Below are 22277 nucleotides of genomic sequence, written 5' to 3'. Positions count from 1 at the left end.
TTCTTTTAGCCCTCACTCGGGTGTGTTTCACTAGGAGTACATGTACAGGCCTGCTAATGCTGAAGTGCTACCTTGTTGTGTGTCTTTCTCCATCCCATTGTGGACTGTGGCCGTATTTTATCCATTGAATAGCCTACATACTCAGTGAAGGACGTGGAAATGTGAACATTGTCAGTAGATAATGTCAGATGCTCATCAGAGTGGCCATAAGTGTACACTGTATATTTGGTCCCAGTGAGCAAGTCAGTGAGCAGCAGCAGGATACTGTCGGTAGTGTGTGGAGTGCAGAGCCACGTCACATGCCAGGGCGTCCCTTCGATAGCTCAGTTGGTAGAGCGGAGGACTGTAGAGGCTCGTCAGGCATCCTTAGGTCGCTGGTTCGAATCTGGCTCGAAGGAGAAGCGTTTTTATTAACATCATTCATGATTGACTTTATAACAGTCTTCTGAAACGGAGCGTTTCCGATGATGATGAGCAAGAGGATAAAATGAAAATGAACGCCTTTCAGCATGACAAATGTCCAGTCAACAATGGCAGGTACAATCTTCAAAGTGGCCATAGAGAAAGATGAATGAACGCATCTCCTAGGATTCTTTTAGTCATTTGTGTTTTATAGTTGGGATGGATAGTTAACTTATACATTCATTTCAACATGTATTTTGGCAGGGGACGTCCTACTGGAAATATGTTCATCTGTGCAATACAGGAATACATATCAGGACAAGAAGGCTATTTAGCCAGCTAACACAAGGTGTTATAACAACGATTGCAGTAAAGTTGTACGTTGTTTGAGGCCAATGCAACAGTGTGACACCGTTGTGTGAACGACACAAATGGTAACTGGTCCTACAGAAACGGTGTGGTAATGTTATTAAAAATTTTAAACCCACATTTTCGCATCGTTTCTCAAATAATATACATTACATTATATTCATGTTGGCACTGACTCTTCTCCATATAGCAGAGATGAAAGTATGGCATTAGAAAAGCAGTGATGTGGTCTTTAGGAATGGTTCAAATAATTCAAAGACAAACAGGATACTCTTTCATACAGACATTATGTAACTACACAGCAAATTCATATTGTTCTTGCCTGGGAGGCAAACTTCACTGCGAACTAGTGCCACGTATACCACACCATGTGCCATTTCTACCTTAAATGTATTACTTTTATTGTAGTATGCGTGTTAATATCAGTGGCTCCCATACCTGCTGTTTGCATACCGAGAGGTCCCCCAAGCTTCAACTGGATTCTCGCCTTAATTCATCTTAATAAAAAGAAAATGATACTTTCTGCATGTGTTTGCATTGTTTTCCAATATATTAAAATGCAAACAAATGTTATTATTATTTTTATACAAATTATATCAGTCTAAATTAGCGGGGGTGGGGGGTGCTTGCAGATTGAGTTCAGCCCGGCGATGAGAGCGCGGCGCAACGTGTGCGCTTGCGCATTAAAGAATCTCTTGGTTGTGTTGGTTATTGTGTGTCAGTTCACTCTCCTCCATGTCTGTCTGTGTTTCTGATGCACATTTCTTGCCACATCCGACACGTGTGGAAGAACCGGGAAGAACGCAAAACGTCCTAATGTCGAAAAATACTGCCATAAAGATTGCGAATTGCGACACCACAATATAAACAATACAGCATAATATGAAACGATAGACATTTTTCTATCGTCATACGATATATATCGTCATATCGCACAGCCCTACTAGAGGGGCTATTCCAGGAACAACCAGGCAGCCTACATAGACAACGTGGTCATTTTCAGTGAGACATGGGAGGAACATCAGCAACATCTGAGCGAAGTGTTTACCAGAATCCATGCAGCAGGACTGGTCGTCAACGCAAGCAAGTGCTCGTTAGTGCAACCCGAGGTCCAGTATATGAGCTATGTCATCAGAGGGGGAGTTATCAAGCCACAGTTGGACAAGGTGGAGGCCATTAGGGCAAAACAGAGACCCACCACAAAGAAACAAGTGAGGTCGTTTTTGGGACCGCCGTTTCTTCCCTGAGTTTTCAACTAGGGCAGCTGCCCTTAGAGTTGACAAGAAAGACGAGTGCCAACCAAGTGAAATGGACTACAGAGTGTGAAACATCCTTCGCCTACCTGAAGGACGCCATGTGCCAAGAGCCGGTACTGCAGAGTCCCAACTTTGACCTCCCATTTACTGTGCAAACGGATGCCTCTAGAGAAGGACTTTGGGTGGTGCTGCTGCAGGGTGAAGGAGAGAACCGGAAACCAGTGGTCTACATCAGCAGGAAGCTGTTCCCTCATGAAATGAAGTACTCCACTGTTGAGCTAGAGTGGCTTGCAATTAAGTGGGATCTGGACACTTCAAAATATTATCTCCTAGGGAAACACTTTGCATTGGAGTCTGACCATTGAGCACTACAGTGGTTGCATAAGATGATGAACACTAACACCCGAATCACCCGGTGGCACCTGTCCATGCAACCTTTTAAATTCACAGTGAGGTACTGTGCCAGGAAGGACAATGTCATTGCCGACTTCTTGTCCCGCCTTTCAGACTGGGACAAATCTTAAGGAGGGGGGTGTGTGTTGATGCGTTTGTCCCGACCTCATCACGAACATTAGTGTTTTGAATGACAACAAGTGCACACTGATGGCGTTGCAATAAATCCACACTGTCACTTAATGTTAACGACATTGCCGCAGAATTGCGATTTAACTTTAATATAAACCACTCAAGATCCTTACCTTGGACAAATAGCACCCGCAGAGCTTCCATGTAAAGCTATATGGGTAAACACACCAGACATTCAATCTTGGTGAAAGACTGGAAAAGACACACTTTCTATGTGCTTATATGTATGCTTTGTGCTTTGTGAAAGTCTTTTAAGCTCCCTATCTTTTTGCAATGCCTTTTTCTTTTCTGGACTGTTTGGAAAAGGTAAACGCTATAGGGTTGCAACGGAGCTCATTGCTTCCGGGTTTGAGTTTCGCTGTGATCACTCCTAGGGAGTGACACCTAGTGGTTGCTTTCAGACAGTGTTCAAGACCATACATATAGAAGCAGGGAGCACCGAGTATAATTGCAATTTCTCCCTGCAGAGATGTATGACAATAGTTTGTTTGTTTCTTTTTCTTGTCATGTCATGCAGAAATGTTTTTTTGGAATTACTAATATGGAACTAAAAGCTTATGCATAAGAATTAAGGTTATAGAACATTTAGCCTTACCTGTATTTTTAGGAAAGTGGACCGGTCCAATCCGGGGAGGAGCTACAGGAAGGGGATAAAATAGGCCTTACCTCAACCTGTAGTCAGTTCAGTTTTTGAAGCCTGTGTAAGGTAGTGGCTGGTCTCAGCCAGTGCATTTAATAAGCAAAGCAAGCTTATGGTAACGGTTCAACTGTCTCAATGGCGTAAGCCATGAGTTAGCTGTATTCTTTTTCTGTTTTTGTTTTTGTTGGTGTATTTAAAGCCTAGTTTTACTGGCAAGTTTTTTATGTTTAGTTTTTGTTGTTTTTGTTTTGTGTGCAACGTTCCTGTTCCTGGGCTTCTCAGAAGTTATTGCACAGACCTGATTGATGAGGTGGACTCTTTGAATCAATAAACATGACAACTTAATTGGTGACAAACTCTGCTCTCCTTGCCACTTATTCCACCATCCTTGGTTGCCGGGTCCGTCTACTTTTTCATAAATGGTGGCAGCGGTGGGATCCAGTGGCTATAGAGTTCCCCTTTCTGTCAGAGTGTTCCCTTCTGTGTCAGTGACCCCAGTTGTTACATTGTTGGGTCTGATATAAAAAGCCCAGGCAGAAGGCGATGCGCTCTCTGTTCCTAAGTAATAAATGTCATGCTTAGAACTGAGACATAGATGTGCAGTTTTAGCACAGTGCTGTTCATATGCGCAGTGTATGTCCGTGCAGATGTGTTGTGGCGCTAGGTGCGCAGTGCTGTGCTCAGCGCAGGGGAATTAGCTCAGATGGTAGAGCGCTCGCTTAGCATGCGAGAGGTAGCGGGATCGATGCCCGCATTCTCCAGGTTCTTTTAGCCCTCACTCGGGTGTGTTTCACTAGGAGTACATGTACAGGCCTGCTAATGCTGAAGTGCTACCTTGTTGTGTGTCTTTCTCCATCCCATTGTGGACTGTGGCCGTATTTTATCCATTGAATAGCCTACATACTCAGTGAAGGACGTGGAAATGTGAACATTGTCAGTAGATAATGTCAGATGCTCATCAGAGTGGCCATAAGTGTACACTGTATATTTGGTCCCAGTGAGCAAGTCAGTGAGCAGCAGCAGGATACTGTCGGTAGTGTGTGGAGTGCAGAGCCACGTCACATGCCAGGGCGTCCCTTCGATAGCTCAGTTGGTAGAGCGGAGGACTGTAGAGGCTCGTCAGGCATCCTTAGGTCGCTGGTTCGAATCTGGCTCGAAGGAGAAGCGTTTTTATTAACATCATTCATGATTGACTTTATAACAGTCTTCTGAAACGGAGCGTTTCCGATGATGATGAGCAAGAGGATAAAATGAAAATGAACGCCTTTCAGCATGACAAATGTCCAGTCAACAATGGCAGGTACAATCTTCAAAGTGGCCATAGAGAAAGATGAATGAACGCATCTCCTAGGATTCTTTTAGTCATTTGTGTTTTATAGTTGGGATGGATAGTTAACTTATACATTCATTTCAACATGTATTTTGGCAGGGGACGTCCTACTGGAAATATGTTCATCTGTGCAATACAGGAATACATATCAGGACAAGAAGGCTATTTAGCCAGCTAACACAAGGTGTTATAACAACGATTGCAGTAAAGTTGTACGTTGTTTGAGGCCAATGCAACAGTGTGACACCGTTGTGTGAACGACACAAATGGTAACTGGTCCTACAGAAACGGTGTGGTAATGTTATTAAAAATTTTAAACCCACATTTTCGCATCGTTTCTCAAATAATATACATTACATTATATTCATGTTGGCACTGACTCTTCTCCATATAGCAGAGATGAAAGTATGGCATTAGAAAAGCAGTGATGTGGTCTTTAGGAATGGTTCAAATAATTCAAAGACAAACAGGATACTCTTTCATACAGACATTATGTAACTACACAGCAAATTCATATTGTTCTTGCCTGGGAGGCAAACTTCACTGCGAACTAGTGCCACGTATACCACACCATGTGCCATTTCTACCTTAAATGTATTACTTTTATTGTAGTATGCGTGTTAATATCAGTGGCTCCCATACCTGCTGTTTGCATACCGAGAGGTCCCCCAAGCTTCAACTGGATTCTCGCCTTAATTCATCTTAATAAAAAGAAAATGATACTTTCTGCATGTGTTTGCATTGTTTTCCAATATATTAAAATGCAAACAAATGTTATTATTATTTTTATACAAATTATATCAGTCTAAATTAGCGGGGGTGGGGGGTGCTTGCAGATTGAGTTCAGCCCGGCGATGAGAGCGCGGCGCAACGTGTGCGCTTGCGCATTAAAGAATCTCTTGGTTGTGTTGGTTATTGTGTGTCAGTTCACTCTCCTCCATGTCTGTCTGTGTTTCTGATGCACATTTCTTGCCACATCCGACACGTGTGGAAGAACCGGGAAGAACGCAAAACGTCCTAATGTCGAAAAATACTGCCATAAAGATTGCGAATTGCGACACCACAATATAAACAATACAGCATAATATGAAACGATAGACATTTTTCTATCGTCATACGATATATATCGTCATATCGCACAGCCCTACTAGAGGGGCTATTCCAGGAACAACCAGGCAGCCTACATAGACAACGTGGTCATTTTCAGTGAGACATGGGAGGAACATCAGCAACATCTGAGCGAAGTGTTTACCAGAATCCATGCAGCAGGACTGGTCGTCAACGCAAGCAAGTGCTCGTTAGTGCAACCCGAGGTCCAGTATATGAGCTATGTCATCAGAGGGGGAGTTATCAAGCCACAGTTGGACAAGGTGGAGGCCATTAGGGCAAAACAGAGACCCACCACAAAGAAACAAGTGAGGTCGTTTTTGGGACCGCCGTTTCTTCCCTGAGTTTTCAACTAGGGCAGCTGCCCTTAGAGTTGACAAGAAAGACGAGTGCCAACCAAGTGAAATGGACTACAGAGTGTGAAACATCCTTCGCCTACCTGAAGGACGCCATGTGCCAAGAGCCGGTACTGCAGAGTCCCAACTTTGACCTCCCATTTACTGTGCAAACGGATGCCTCTAGAGAAGGACTTTGGGTGGTGCTGCTGCAGGGTGAAGGAGAGAACCGGAAACCAGTGGTCTACATCAGCAGGAAGCTGTTCCCTCATGAAATGAAGTACTCCACTGTTGAGCTAGAGTGGCTTGCAATTAAGTGGGATCTGGACACTTCAAAATATTATCTCCTAGGGAAACACTTTGCATTGGAGTCTGACCATTGAGCACTACAGTGGTTGCATAAGATGATGAACACTAACACCCGAATCACCCGGTGGCACCTGTCCATGCAACCTTTTAAATTCACAGTGAGGTACTGTGCCAGGAAGGACAATGTCATTGCCGACTTCTTGTCCCGCCTTTCAGACTGGGACAAATCTTAAGGAGGGGGGTGTGTGTTGATGCGTTTGTCCCGACCTCATCACGAACATTAGTGTTTTGAATGACAACAAGTGCACACTGATGGCGTTGCAATAAATCCACACTGTCACTTAATGTTAACGACATTGCCGCAGAATTGCGATTTAACTTTAATATAAACCACTCAAGATCCTTACCTTGGACAAATAGCACCCGCAGAGCTTCCATGTAAAGCTATATGGGTAAACACACCAGACATTCAATCTTGGTGAAAGACTGGAAAAGACACACTTTCTATGTGCTTATATGTATGCTTTGTGCTTTGTGAAAGTCTTTTAAGCTCCCTATCTTTTTGCAATGCCTTTTTCTTTTCTGGACTGTTTGGAAAAGGTAAACGCTATAGGGTTGCAACGGAGCTCATTGCTTCCGGGTTTGAGTTTCGCTGTGATCACTCCTAGGGAGTGACACCTAGTGGTTGCTTTCAGACAGTGTTCAAGACCATACATATAGAAGCAGGGAGCACCGAGTATAATTGCAATTTCTCCCTGCAGAGATGTATGACAATAGTTTGTTTGTTTCTTTTTCTTGTCATGTCATGCAGAAATGTTTTTTTGGAATTACTAATATGGAACTAAAAGCTTATGCATAAGAATTAAGGTTATAGAACATTTAGCCTTACCTGTATTTTTAGGAAAGTGGACCGGTCCAATCCGGGGAGGAGCTACAGGAAGGGGATAAAATAGGCCTTACCTCAACCTGTAGTCAGTTCAGTTTTTGAAGCCTGTGTAAGGTAGTGGCTGGTCTCAGCCAGTGCATTTAATAAGCAAAGCAAGCTTATGGTAACGGTTCAACTGTCTCAATGGCGTAAGCCATGAGTTAGCTGTATTCTTTTTCTGTTTTTGTTTTTGTTGGTGTATTTAAAGCCTAGTTTTACTGGCAAGTTTTTTATGTTTAGTTTTTGTTGTTTTTGTTTTGTGTGCAACGTTCCTGTTCCTGGGCTTCTCAGAAGTTATTGCACAGACCTGATTGATGAGGTGGACTCTTTGAATCAATAAACATGACAACTTAATTGGTGACAAACTCTGCTCTCCTTGCCACTTATTCCACCATCCTTGGTTGCCGGGTCCGTCTACTTTTTCATAAATGGTGGCAGCGGTGGGATCCAGTGGCTATAGAGTTCCCCTTTCTGTCAGAGTGTTCCCTTCTGTGTCAGTGACCCCAGTTGTTACATTGTTGGGTCTGATATAAAAAGCCCAGGCAGAAGGCGATGCGCTCTCTGTTCCTAAGTAATAAATGTCATGCTTAGAACTGAGACATAGATGTGCAGTTTTAGCACAGTGCTGTTCATATGCGCAGTGTATGTCCGTGCAGATGTGTTGTGGCGCTAGGTGCGCAGTGCTGTGCTCAGCGCAGGGGAATTAGCTCAGATGGTAGAGCGCTCGCTTAGCATGTGAGAGGTAGCGGGATCGATGCCCGCATTCTCCAGGTTCTTTTAGCCCTCACTCGGGTGTGTTTCACTAGGAGTACATGTACAGGCCTGCTAATGCTGAAGTGCTACCTTGTTGTGTGTCTTTCTCCATCCCATTGTGGACTGTGGCCGTATTTTATCCATTGAATAGCCTACATACTCAGTGAAGGACGTGGAAATGTGACCATTGTCAGTAGATAATGTCAGATGCTCATCAGAGTGGCCATAAGTGTACACTGTATATTTGGTCCCAGTGAGCAAGTCAGTGAGCAGCAGCAGGATACTGTCGGTAGTGTGTGGAGTGCAGAGCCACGTCACATGCCAGGGCGTCCCTTCGATAGCTCAGTTGGTAGAGCGGAGGACTGTAGAGGCTCGTCAGGCATCCTTAGGTCGCTGGTTCGAATCTGGCTCGAAGGAGAAGCGTTTTTATTAACATCATTCATGATTGACTTTATAACAGTCTTCTGAAACGGAGCGTTTCCGATGATGATGAGCAAGAGGATAAAATGAAAATGAACGCCTTTCAGCATGACAAATGTCCAGTCAACAATGGCAGGTACAATCTTCAAAGTGGCCATAGAGAAAGATGAATGAACGCATCTCCTAGGATTCTTTTAGTCATTTGTGTTTTATAGTTGGGATGGATAGTTAACTTATACATTCATTTCAACATGTATTTTGGCAGGGGACGTCCTACTGGAAATATGTTCATCTGTGCAATACAGGAATACATATCAGGACAAGAAGGCTATTTAGCCAGCTAACACAAGGTGTTATAACAACGATTGCAGTAAAGTTGTACGTTGTTTGAGGCCAATGCAACAGTGTGACACCGTTGTGTGAACGACACAAATGGTAACTGGTCCTACAGAAACGGTGTGGTAATGTTATTAAAAATTTTAAACCCACATTTTCGCATCGTTTCTCAAATAATATACATTACATTATATTCATGTTGGCACTGACTCTTCTCCATATAGCAGAGATGAAAGTATGGCATTAGAAAAGCAGTGATGTGGTCTTTAGGAATGGTTCAAATAATTCAAAGACAAACAGGATACTCTTTCATACAGACATTATGTAACTACACAGCAAATTCATATTGTTCTTGCCTGGGAGGCAAACTTCACTGCGAACTAGTGCCACGTATACCACACCATGTGCCATTTCTACCTTAAATGTATTACTTTTATTGTAGTATGCGTGTTAATATCAGTGGCTCCCATACCTGCTGTTTGCATACCGAGAGGTCCCCCAAGCTTCAACTGGATTCTCGCCTTAATTCATCTTAATAAAAAGAAAATGATACTTTCTGCATGTGTTTGCATTGTTTTCCAATATATTAAAATGCAAACAAATGTTATTATTATTTTTATACAAATTATATCAGTCTAAATTAGCGGGGGTGGGGGGTGCTTGCAGATTGAGTTCAGCCCGGCGATGAGAGCGCGGCGCAACGTGTGCGCTTGCGCATTAAAGAATCTCTTGGTTGTGTTGGTTATTGTGTGTCAGTTCACTCTCCTCCATGTCTGTCTGTGTTTCTGATGCACATTTCTTGCCACATCCGACACGTGTGGAAGAACCGGGAAGAACGCAAAACGTCCTAATGTCGAAAAATACTGCCATAAAGATTGCGAATTGCGACACCACAATATAAACAATACAGCATAATATGAAACGATAGACATTTTTCTATCGTCATACGATATATATCGTCATATCGCACAGCCCTACTAGAGGGGCTATTCCAGGAACAACCAGGCAGCCTACATAGACAACGTGGTCATTTTCAGTGAGACATGGGAGGAACATCAGCAACATCTGAGCGAAGTGTTTACCAGAATCCATGCAGCAGGACTGGTCGTCAACGCAAGCAAGTGCTCGTTAGTGCAACCCGAGGTCCAGTATATGAGCTATGTCATCAGAGGGGGAGTTATCAAGCCACAGTTGGACAAGGTGGAGGCCATTAGGGCAAAACAGAGACCCACCACAAAGAAACAAGTGAGGTCGTTTTTGGGACCGCCGTTTCTTCCCTGAGTTTTCAACTAGGGCAGCTGCCCTTAGAGTTGACAAGAAAGACGAGTGCCAACCAAGTGAAATGGACTACAGAGTGTGAAACATCCTTCGCCTACCTGAAGGACGCCATGTGCCAAGAGCCGGTACTGCAGAGTCCCAACTTTGACCTCCCATTTACTGTGCAAACGGATGCCTCTAGAGAAGGACTTTGGGTGGTGCTGCTGCAGGGTGAAGGAGAGAACCGGAAACCAGTGGTCTACATCAGCAGGAAGCTGTTCCCTCATGAAATGAAGTACTCCACTGTTGAGCTAGAGTGGCTTGCAATTAAGTGGGATCTGGACACTTCAAAATATTATCTCCTAGGGAAACACTTTGCATTGGAGTCTGACCATTGAGCACTACAGTGGTTGCATAAGATGATGAACACTAACACCCGAATCACCCGGTGGCACCTGTCCATGCAACCTTTTAAATTCACAGTGAGGTACTGTGCCAGGAAGGACAATGTCATTGCCGACTTTTTGTCCCGCCTTTCAGACTGGGACAAATCTTAAGGAGGGGGGTGTGTGTTGATGCGTTTGTCCCGACCTCATCACGAACATTAGTGTTTTGAATGACAACAAGTGCACACTGATGGCGTTGCAATAAATCCACACTGTCACTTAATGTTAACGACATTGCCGCAGAATTGCGATTTAACTTTAATATAAACCACTCAAGATCCTTACCTTGGACAAATAGCACCCGCAGAGCTTCCATGTAAAGTTATATGGGTAAACACACCAGACATTCAATCTTGGTGAAAGACTGGAAAAGACACACTTTCTATTTGCTTAAATGTATGCTTTGTGCTTTGTGAAAGTCTTTTAAGCTCCCTATCTTTTTGCAATGCCTTTTTCTTTTCTGGACTGTTTGGAAAAGGTAAACGCTATAGGGTTGCAACGGAGCTCATTGCTTCCGGGTTTGAGTTTCGCTATGATCGCTCCTAGGGAGTGACACCTAGTGGTTGCTTTCAGACAGTGTTCAAGACCATACATATAGAAGCAGGGAGCACCGAGTATAATTGCAATTTCTCCTTGCAGAGATGTATGACAATAGTTTGTTTGTTTCTTTTTCTTGTCATGTCATGCAGAAATGTTTTTTTGGAATTACTAATATGGAACTAAAAGCTTATGCATAAGAATTAAGGTTATAGAACATTTAGCCTTACCTGTATTTTTAGGAAAGTGGACCGGTCCAATCCGGGGAGGAGCTACAGGAAGGGGATAAAATAGGCCTTACCTCAACCTGTAGTCAGTTCAGTTTTTGAAGCCTGTGTAAGGTAGTGGCTGGTCTCAGCCAGTGCATTTAATAAGCAAAGCAAGCTTATGGTAGCGGTTCAACTGTCTCAATGGCGTAAGCCATGTGTTAGCTGTATTCTTTTTGTTTTTGTTTTTTTCGTGTATTTAAAGCCTAGTTTTACTGGCAAGTTTTTTATGTTTAGTTTTTGTTGTTTTTGTTTTGTGTGCAACGTTCCTGTTCCTGGGCTTCTCAGAAGTTATTGCACAGACCTGATTGACGAGGTGGACTCTTTGAATCAATAAACGTGACAACTTAATTGGTGACAAACTCTGCTCTCCTTGCCACTTATTCCACCATCCTTGGTCGCCGGGTCCGTGTACTTTTTCATAAATGGTGGCAGCGGTGGGATCCAGTGGCTATAGAGTTCCCCTTTCTGTCAGAGTGTTCCCTTCTGTGTCAGTGACCCCAGCTGTTACATTGTTGGGTCTTATATAAAAAGCCCAGGCAGAAGGCGATGCGCTCTCTGTTCCTAAAGCCGTGAGCCGGGCTTACAGTACGCTGCTCCTGTTAATGTTCACTATTCTTCACAGCTGCAGTCAGGAGTTATTAATATAAAACCTCCTTAACTCTACCCTCAACTGGTCATTTCTAAGGAGTGTTACAATATTTATATATATATATATATAAAAGCAGTTGAAGTTAGCTATGGGCAAGGCTAGTTTGATAGGACAAACAAAACTATGTGACGTTATGATTAAAATTTCATTTTGATGAGTTGAGTTTTGAAAAGCATACTGGCCCTCACTGTAAATACTTTTCAGGGAAGTAAAATGATCTAAGTATAAGTACACTGTATAGAGCTCCTGTTGGCTAATCTCATATCCCAAACCAGACCTACTTGTTAATATAGAATGCAAACATGCCAGCCTTTGTGCCAAACCACTTCTGACATCAGAAATAAACACTGTGCAAACACAGCTTAACTCACATTAATGGTTATTAATGGTAACGGTAATGAGTTTGAATTATATATTGTATGACAGATAGCTAGTTATATAGGTTATAAACCAAAAAAAGCCCAAGTGTTTCTTAAAGCAATTACCATGCACGGTGCGTTGCTCAGTTAAGAGAAACAATAAATAATGTAAATATAGAAAATAGTTTTTGCAAACTATAAACCCAGATGGCCAATGTTAACACAGAAATATGAGGACTGATTTAACATTACTGAAGAACATCATATTTTTATTAACTGAAGATTAAAACATTACAGTTCACATAATACTGTATGTGTAAAGTGAATCCGGCACATGAGCTAAGCTTAACACATTCATGTATATTAACCAGAAGGTTTAATTTGGAATAGTGTGAAAATGTGCCTATAACCTATAGAAATGTGCCTATAGAATGTAGCCAATATTTGATTAGCTATTTTGATTTTTGATTTTGCTACAACATATGCAAGCATTCTTGCTATTGCTATTACTATTGCTTAAATGCGAGCATCCAGAGCAAGAATGCGAGACGAGCTTTTCTCAGAGTACAACTGTGTAATCTTGTGAGCAGTGTGGTTCACAATGAATGTCTATCTGGTCAACATTGAATTTGCTGAGATTTCTACTCTGATGGAGTAAAGTGTTTACATTTACTGTACTTTACATTTTGGAAAGAGCTCTTTTACAGTTGTATACATTTGATTAAGACCATCTGCACCTAACCCAATTCGTGGATTTTCAATGAACTACAAAATTGACGGACGAACACTTTTGGCACAAACGGCGCTCCATACTATGGTATCTCCAGTGAAGATTGAAAAGGTAAGCCTTTTAATCGATATAGATAGACACACTCACACAAAGGTGATTTTTGAATGCGTATTGTATTCAGATTTGATTGTATTGCTCTTTAAATATGCAAGTATAGAGGCACTTTGTGTGTGCAGGTAACCTGCTGAGGTTCCGCAGGCCCACTGGAAACAAGGGTTTCTACAGTTGATTATTTTAATTTGAATGTGTGTGATTTGCTCTGTAGTAGCGTTTGCATTTAATTATTAAAATGTCTGTGATTCTACTGTGCCTACTTCAACTGCAAAAAGCAACGTTGTAGATATTGTCTTGGCTAGTATGATACACTGGACATGTCTTTGTCTCTTTTGTTGCATTTAGATTTAGTGGATCAGAACAATATGAACACACCTCGGCCGGACTGGCAGCCCTTTGACAGATCCGTTTACTTTGTGTTCTAACTGGAGACAGACAAGTGAAAATGTGTTTTGAACGGAGATGAAAAATGAATCGATGTTGTCGTGCAAGGCAACTCAAGGGTGGCATATTGTCCTGAAAGAAGATTCTCTGTTCAGCTGAAATGATGACACGCAGCGTGCTCGATGTCCTCCAGCTCCAGGGGATTTCATCTTGCAAAGTACGAAACTAAAGTATTCAATTATAAGTTCGAAAGCGGCATTTGTTTAGTGTTGATCTAAGAAATAAGCGCTGCATCAGGAAAACCAATCAAGAAAAAGACCGAGCCAGGTAGGAGTCGAACCTACAGTCTTCTGATCCGTAGTCAGACGCGTTATCCATTGCGCCACTGGCCCTCGCCACGGCCTGCTCGCCTGTGTGCAACACATTGGCAGAAAGCATCATTTATTGTAAAACTTGAATGTTGTAAATGTCATGCTTAGAACTGAGACATAGATGTGCAGTTTCAGCACAGTGCTGTTCACATGCGCAGTGTATGTCCGTGCACATGTGTTGTGGCGCTAGGTGCGCAGTGCTGTGCTCAGCGCAGGGGAATTAGCTCAGATGGTAGAGCGCTCGCTTAGCATGCGAGAGGTAGCGGGATCGATGCCCGCATTCTCCAGGCTCTTTTAGCCTCACTCGGGTGTGTTTCACTAGGAGTACATGTACAGGCCTGCTAATGCTGAAGTGCTACCTTGTTGTGTGTCTTTCTCCATCCCATTGTGGACTGTGGCCGTATTTTATCCATTGAATAGCCTACATTTTCAGTGAAGGACGTGGAAATGTGACCATTGTCAGTAGATAATGTCAGACGCTCATCAGAGTGGCCATAAGTGTACACTGTATATCTGGTCCCAGTGAGCAGCAGCGGGACACTGCCGGTAGTGTGTGGAGTGCAGAGCCGCGTCACAGGCCGGGCGTCCCTTCGATAGCTCAGTTGGTAGAGCGGAGGACTGTAGAGGCTCGTCAGGCATCCTTAGGTCGCTGGTTCGAATCCGGCTCGAAGGAGAAGCGTTTTTATTAACATCCTTCATGATTGACTTTATAACAGTCTTCTGAAACGGAGCGTTTCCGATGATGATGAGCAAGAGGATAAAACGAAAATGAACGCCTTTCAGCATGACAAATGTCCAGTCAACAATGGCAGGTACAATCTTCAAAGTGGCCATAGAGAAAGATGAATGAACGCATCTCCTAGGATTCTTTTAGTCATTTGTGTTTTATAGTTGGGATGGATAGTTAACTTATACATTCATTTCAACATGTATTTTGGCAGGGGACGTCCTACTGGAAATATGTTCGTCTGTGCAATACAGGAATACATATCAGGACAAGAAGGCTATTTAGCCAGCTAACACAAGGTGTTATAACAACGATTGCAGTAAAGTTGTACGTTGTTTGAGGCCAATGCAACAGTGTGACACCGTTGTGTGAACGACACAAATGGTAACTGGTCCTACAGAAACGGTGTGGTAATATTATTAAAAATTTTAAACCCACATTTTCGTATCGTTTCTCAAATAATATACATTACATTATATTCATGTTGGCACTGACTCTTCTCCATATAGCAGAGATGAAAGTATGGCATTAGAAAAGCAGTGATGTGGTCTTTAGGAATGGTTCAAATAATTCAAAGACAAACAGGATACTCTTTCATACAGACATTATGTAACTACACAGCAAATTCATATTGTTCTTGCCTGGGAGGCGAACTTCACTGCGAACTAGTGCCACGTATACCACACCATGTGCCATTTCTACCTTAAATGTATTACTTTTATTGTAGTATGCGTGTTAATATCAGTGATAGTTTGTCATCGTAGTAGTAGTTGTAGCAGTATAATTTAGGTTAGGAAGTTAGGTTAGGTTAGGAAGTTGTATATATCAGAAACTATGTAAGAAAGTAACTAGGTTTGTAGCTGTAGTATAATAGCAGTATCTGTTGTTAATCATCATCATCATCATCATCATAATACAATGCATACCCAAAAGGCATGATGCTGTTTTAACATAAATCATAACACATTGATAATATGCAAATAGAGCCAATAAGGAAAAGACAACTTGTGATAAAATGAACAAGAAATGTCATAGGGCACCATGGGCCTAATATGAGGCTGTGAGATGATCATCCCGCAATAAATGAATAAAAATGCATGCCTCAGAAACCCAGCAGATGGCACAATGATATAACTGCATAGAGTCAAATAGTAAAGGTTATCTTTCTGTACTGCTACAACTCCAACAGCACTTCTGTCAAATTATCCTAAAAGTTATCTGGCTAACTCGGTTAGCAGCTGTGAGGAACGGGTCCGAGTGTGTTTCTTTCTTAGAATTGCGTTGATGTTGGTAAATGGATAGCTAGTAGTTTTGAGGTCGTTAATCAGGACAGGCAACAATTGGATGGGTTTTATCAATTGAATGTTATTTTTACAATCAGATGGGTTTTAAGTTGTATATTATTTTTACAATAATTCACTATATATGTATATATATATACACTCAGCAAAAAATAAACATCCTCTCACTTTCAACTGCTTTTATTTTCAGCAAACATAACATGTGTAAATATTTGTATGAACATATAAACTGAACAAGTTTCACAGACATGTGGAATAATGTGTCCCTGAACAAAGGGGTGGGGGGTCAAAATCAAAAGTAACATCTGGTGTGGCCACCAGCTGCATTAAGTACTGCAGTGCATCTCCTCCTCATGGACTGTACCCGATTTGCCAGTTCTTGCTGTGAGATGTTACCCCACTCTTCCTCCAAGGCACTTGCAAGTTCCCAGACATTTCTGGGGGGAATGGCCCTAGCCCTCACCCTCCGATCCAACAGGTCCCAGACGTGCTCAATGGGATTGAGATCCGGGCTCTTCGCTGGCCATGGCAGAACACTGACATTCCTGTCTTGCAGGAAATCACGTCCAGTGAAGGTGGGTTTGTGCCCGTAGGCGACGTTGTTGCCGGTGATGTCTGGTAAGGACCTGCCTTACAACAGGCCTACAAGCCCTCAGTCCAGCCTCTCTCAGCCTCTCTCAGACAGTCTGAGCACTGATGGAGGGATTGTGTGTTCCTGGTGTGTAACTCGGGCAGTTGTTGTTGCCATCCTGTAGCTGTCCCGCTGGTGTGATATTCGGATGTACCGATCCTGTGCAGGTGCTGTTACAGGTGGTCTGCCACTGCGAGGACGATTAGCTGTCCTCCCTGTCTCCCTTAGTGCTGTCTTAGGCGTCTCACAGTACGGATATTGCAATTTATTGCCCTGGCCACATCTGCAGTCCTCATGCCTCCTTGCAGCATGCCTAAGGCACATTCACGCAGATGAGCAGGGACCCTGGGCATCTTTCTTTTGGTGTTTTTCAGAGTCAGTAGAAAGGTCTCTTTAGTGTCTGAAGTTTTTATAACTGTGACCTTAATTGCCTACCGTCTGTAAGCTGTTAATGACTGTTCCACAGGTGCGTGTTCATTAATTGTTTATGGTTCATTGAACAAGCATGGAAAACATTGTTTAAACCCTTTACAATAAAGATCTGTACAGTTATTTGGATTTTTACAAAATTATCTTTAAAATACAGTGTCCTGAAAATGACACACTTTCTATGTGCTTATACGTGCGCTTTGTGCTTTGTGAAAGTCTTTTTAGCTCGCTGTCTTTTTGCAATGCCTTTTTGTTTTCTGCACTGTTTGGAAAAGGTAAACGCTATAGGGTTGCAGCGGATCTCATTGCTTCCTGGTTTGAGTTTCGCTGTGCTCGCTCCTAGGGCCCAGGAGCGACACCTAGTGGTTGCTTTCAGACAGTGTTCAGGACCATACATGCAGAAGCAGGGGGCACCGAGTGTAATGGCAATTTCTCCTTAATGCAGCCATTCGTATAGAGATGTATGACAATAGTTTGTTTGTTTCTTTTTCTTGTCATGTCATGCAGAAATGTTTTTTTGGAATTACTAATATGGAACTAAAAGCATAAGAATTAAGGTATTTTTAGGAAAGTGGACCGGTCCAATCAGGGGAGGTGCTACAGGAAGGGGATAAAATAGGCCTTACCTCAACCTGTAGTCAGTTCTGTTTTTGGAGCCTGTGTAAGGTAGTGACAGCTCTCAGCCAGTGCATTAAATAAACAAAGCAAGCTTATGGTAGCGGTTCAACTGTCTCAATGGTGTAAGCCATGAGTTAGCTGTATGCTTTTTCAGCTTTTTTGTTTTTTTTGGTTTATTTAAAGTCTAGTTGTACTGTTGTAAGTTTTTTATGTTTAGTTCTTGTTGTTTTTGTTTTGTGTGCAACATTCCTGTTCCTGGGCTTCTCATCCAGAAGTTATTGCACAGATCTGATTGCTGAGGTGGACTCTTTGAAGTAATAAACGTGACAACTTTATTGGTGACAAACTCTACTCTCCTTGCCACTTATTCCACCATCCTTGGTCGCCGGGTCCGTCTACTTTTTCACAAATGGTGGCAACGGTGGGATCCAGTGGCTATAGAATGTGATAAGACAGGGGAAAATGCCACCAAATCGTGTATGGGATGAGAGAGTCGTGGAGGATGAAGAGCAGCAGTCTGAGCAAGGAGCAGAAGGACCCAGGGCAGCGGAGGCTCAGTCTTCAGTCCAGAGCACTGCAGAGTTGGTGGACTTGCAGAAGAACTTCATGTGGCTCCAGCATGCAAGAGAGGAGCGTCTGGAAAAGGAGACACAACGACAGGACCAGCGGTGGAGAGCGCTCCAGCACCAGTTCGGGTTACTCCAGGAGGAGGTAAACCAGGACAGGAAAGACCGGCAGAAGCAAGGGGGACCTGCATCTGTCATGCCTGGTCCGGTTCTAGTGCCAGTTCCAGCCTCTTTTCAACCCTCTAGTGGCTGGAAAGAAAGCCGATGAGGACATTGAGCATGACCTCACTACCTTTGAGAGGATTGCTCTAACATGTAATTGGCCAAGGGCAGAGTGGGCATTGCACCTGGTCCCCCTTTTAACAGGAAAGGCCCGAACAGCTTATGTGGCCATGGACTTACAGGACACTCAAATATATGACAAGATCAAAGAGGCAGTGTTACACAAATTTGAAATCCATGCTGAGACATACTATGAGAGATTCAGGGCTGCAAATGTGCTCACTGGAGAAACGCCCAAGGAGCTTCAAGCATGGCTTAAAGACTTGTATGAGAAATGGACGAACCCTAAGGTTCAGTCAAAGGAGGACATTGGAGAAACCATTATCCTGGAGCAGTTCATGCAGACACTGAGTCCTGACATGCGGGTTTGGATTACGGAGCATCAATCAACAACGTCTAAGGAAGCAGCGGAGTTGGCTGAGGCCTACATTGCAGCCCAACGGAGTTACACTGGGAATCGGTCCGAGAGGGATCTTCAGCCATGGTCAAATGTCCCAGGGTCTGGTAAGTCTGTGGGAGATTATAGTCGTGGTTTTAAGCACCCAGGAAAACCTCCTTTTAGACACCCTAGTCAGTCATTTAAAGGTAGGGTATGCAATCTTTTCCAGAAACATTTTTTGTTATACTGGTTGAAAGTCTCTTCACATCCTGATAGCAATCAATAATTTAAGTGGTCTAAATGTATATCTTTTGTGGAAGGAACAGGACTAAAAAAGGATCGACCAATAATTGCATTCGGTCCGAATGTAATGATAGGATGTCCTTCCTGTCTGTCAATCTATATTTGCATACCGCCACACAACTTGTTCGCGCAGACAATCACACGTCATCAGCATGGGAACCTTGACACTGTGCAGAGTGAGCGCGAGAATGGAAGGCGAGCCGCAGCTATTATTTTTTAAAACATAATAACCGTAAATAAGATGTTTACGTTCATTATTATTGTAATGTCTAACCTATGAATGTGGTAATCTGAAACTGTTGCAATCGATTCCACCCACACATCGCTCCTCCTGGCGCTGAGTGCTCTGTGCGCATGTGTGATAGAGGGGGCGTGGCTTAGGAGACGCCTCTGAAGCGAGGGTGGGCTCTATGCTTTCAATACAAGCTTGCTAACTGCTGGCTTCTCAGGATTGCATACCCTAGCTTTAAGTCTGAGAAGTCTAGCAGGGAAGCAGACCAGGTAGTTTGCTATGGATGTGGCCAGATCAGTCATATTAAACCTAAGTGTCCCTTGTGCTTTGTGCCTAGGGCTAGGGAGAACAGGAAGACTGAGGTAACGGTGAGGGAGAGAACAGTGGCTGTTAAAATCACAGGGAAAGTGTATGAAGACCTTATTGATACTGGTAGCTCTCAGACCCTAGTTAGAGCTGACTGTGTTGATCCATGTTGGTTGAGCGGGGATAAAAAAGTAAATGTTAGGTGCATTCATGGTGATGAAAGGGCTTACCCAGTGGTGGATATTAAAATGGAAGTGGCAGATCAAGCTTATGTCTTGTCTGCTGGCGTACTAAATGAAGCCCCCTATCTGGTTATTTTAGGACAAGATGTGCCCATTTTAGCTGAATTGCTGCAGGAGGGCAAGATGACAGAAGCGGAAGTACTGGTTGTGACAAGAGCACAGGCTATGAAAGACCTTGCAGATGCGCAGAAGATGTGGGATGTGTTGTCTTTATCTGCAGACGAAAAGCAGGGGCGAAAGATGAGAAGTCAGTGTCAAAAAGAGAAGTTTGAAGGCACTAAGCTGGTGGAGACAGTTCAGAACCCAGAGGTGCATGATGTCATGGACATGTTGCCTGGGGATATAGCCTCTTTGCTGAGGGAGGATGTGAGTTTGAAGTAATGTTTTGAGATGGCTGAGAGGGATTAGGACAGTGAGAAGGCTGAGAGGTTCATAATCAGAAAAGGGAAACTGTTTCACAAGGATGAGCTGGGGGAACTGTTGGTGGTACCCAAAGATCTGAGAGAGGAGGTCATGAGATTAGGGCATACCATACCTTGGGCGGGTCACTTGGATCATGCAAAGACGAGGGACAGAATCTCCATGCAATTCTTTTGGCCAGGCTGGTATAATGAGGTAGCTCAATTTTATAAATCCTGTCCAGAGTGTGACAAAGAATGTCAGAAAACTGGTGCAGTAAAGTGTGGGGACAGTGCTCCCCTTATTAGTTTACCTATTGTGGATGTGCCATTTGACAGGATTGCCATGGATGTGGTTGGGCCCTTGGAACGCAGTATTACAGGGAATCGCTACATATTGGTTGTCTGTGATTATGCAACCAGGTATCCAGAGGCATTTCCATTCAAAAAGGTAAAGTCTAGACAGGTTGCCAACATTCTGCTCCAGCTATTTTCCAGGGTAGGTGTACCAAAGGAGATCATAATAGACCAGGTAAGAAATTTTACTTCAAAATTAATGAAGCAGGTCTACCAACTCTTAGGGATTAAGGGAATTAAAACCACACAAATCACCTGCAGACTGATGGTCTGGCTGAATGTTTCAATCAAACTTTAAAGAACATGCTGCGAAAGTTTGTCTCTGAAACAGAATCCAACTGGGACCAGTGGCTCCCATACCTGCTGTTTGCATACCGAGAGGTCCCCCAAGCTTCAACTGGATTCTCGCCTTTCGAGCTCTTGTATGGTCGTCCCATGCGAGGTCCCCTTGCGGTGCTGACAGAAGCCTGGGAGGGGGAGCAGAGAGAACCAAAAATGAACATTCTTTCCTACGTCAACCGGATGAGGCAGAAGTTGGACGAACTAACCAAGTTGGTTCGGGACAACGTGACCAATTCCCAACACCAGCAGAAAACTTGGTACGACGCATCCTCCCGTAGACGTGCATTCATGCCAGGACTGCAGGTGCTGCTGTTGCTGCCCACTTCGGACAGAAGCCTACTTGCTAAATGGCAGGGCCCCTACGAGATCATGAGTAGAAAGGAGCCAGTGAATTTCGAACTCCTGCTGCCAGACAGGAGAAAGAAAAGGCAGGTCTACCACGTTAATCTGCTGAAAGAATGGATTCCGAGAAGGGGGTCCGGCTCTATACAGCTGTTTGCTCGTCAGGTGCAGGAGGAAGAGGAGTTCTAGGAGCAGTACTTTCCCACCGCAGAGGGAGCATCAACATGGCCCTGCGTGGAACATTTGACTGTACAGCAGCAAAGCACTCTGAAACAACTCATACCAGAGGGTAGGTCTGGGCGATATGACTTAAAAATAATATCTCAATATTTTTAGAAGTTTGGGCGATACACGATATATATCTCAATATGTCTTGTTTTTAAATGCGGGGTGCCTTATCCCAGGGATTTTATATAGAACAATTATCCGTATTATATTAGGATGGTACAGCAGCTCCCGTCTAAAAACAGTCCATATGCACCGATGTCTCAAAAATGATTTTTTAGAGAAAACGTGAACATCATAATGCTTACGCGTTTCGACTTCCTCAGAGCACAATTATACATATACACAGTATGATTCACTGTCACATAACAACAATAACACAAGTAATAGTAATCACGTAACACATGCGCTGTAAAAGGTATAGATTCAGGTAGATTTAGCACAGCCGGGTTTATAGTGGCGCATTAACATCTGCTAGACAGAGACATTTCTCCTCTGACTGTCGCGTCTCGATTATACTTACAAGTACAGCAGATTGTTAATACAAAATAGTTATAATAATAGTAATAGTAATAATGCAACTGTTGAACCACTTCACCATCTTAATAAAAAGAAAATGATACTTTCTGCATGTGTTTGCATTGTTTTCCAATATATTAAAATGCAAACAAATGTTATTATTATTTTTATACAAATTATATCAGTCTAAATTAG

At 43.1% G+C, this 22277-nt stretch overlaps 8 non-coding genes across 8 annotated transcripts; 7 read left to right on the top strand and 1 right to left on the bottom strand.

Annotated features, from left to right (window-relative positions):
• The first annotated feature begins 312 nt into the window (after positions 1-312).
• Positions 313-398, top strand: trnay-gua (transfer RNA tyrosine (anticodon GUA)). The gene is given in 2 exon segments: positions 313-349; positions 363-398. It is a non-coding gene; the product is annotated as a tRNA-Tyr (tRNA).
• Positions 399-3940: 3542 nt separating this feature from the next.
• Positions 3941-4013, top strand: trnaa-agc (transfer RNA alanine (anticodon AGC)). The gene has a single exon. It is a non-coding gene; the product is annotated as a tRNA-Ala (tRNA).
• A 314-nt stretch (positions 4014-4327) lies between these two features.
• Positions 4328-4413, top strand: trnay-gua (transfer RNA tyrosine (anticodon GUA)). The gene is given in 2 exon segments: positions 4328-4364; positions 4378-4413. It is a non-coding gene; the product is annotated as a tRNA-Tyr (tRNA).
• A 3542-nt stretch (positions 4414-7955) lies between these two features.
• trnaa-agc (transfer RNA alanine (anticodon AGC)) lies at positions 7956-8028 on the top strand. Its single transcript has one exon. It is a non-coding gene; the product is annotated as a tRNA-Ala (tRNA).
• Positions 8029-8342: 314 nt separating this feature from the next.
• trnay-gua (transfer RNA tyrosine (anticodon GUA)) lies at positions 8343-8428 on the top strand. The gene is given in 2 exon segments: positions 8343-8379; positions 8393-8428. It is a non-coding gene; the product is annotated as a tRNA-Tyr (tRNA).
• A 5403-nt stretch (positions 8429-13831) lies between these two features.
• Positions 13832-13904, bottom strand: trnar-acg (transfer RNA arginine (anticodon ACG)). Its single transcript has one exon. It is a non-coding gene; the product is annotated as a tRNA-Arg (tRNA).
• A 193-nt stretch (positions 13905-14097) lies between these two features.
• On the top strand, positions 14098-14170 carry trnaa-agc (transfer RNA alanine (anticodon AGC)). Its single transcript has one exon. It is a non-coding gene; the product is annotated as a tRNA-Ala (tRNA).
• A 300-nt stretch (positions 14171-14470) lies between these two features.
• On the top strand, positions 14471-14556 carry trnay-gua (transfer RNA tyrosine (anticodon GUA)). Its single transcript is given in 2 exon segments — positions 14471-14507; positions 14521-14556. It is a non-coding gene; the product is annotated as a tRNA-Tyr (tRNA).
• Positions 14557-22277: the final 7721 nt, after the last annotated feature.

The sequence above is a fragment of the Amia ocellicauda genome, chromosome 2, assembly GCF_036373705.1.
Source record: "Amia ocellicauda isolate fAmiCal2 chromosome 2, fAmiCal2.hap1, whole genome shotgun sequence".
NCBI classification, from domain to species: domain Eukaryota; kingdom Metazoa; phylum Chordata; class Actinopteri; order Amiiformes; family Amiidae; genus Amia; species Amia ocellicauda.
Note: the sequence above shows the minus strand (reverse complement) of the source record. Positions and strands in the feature narration are given on the sequence as shown.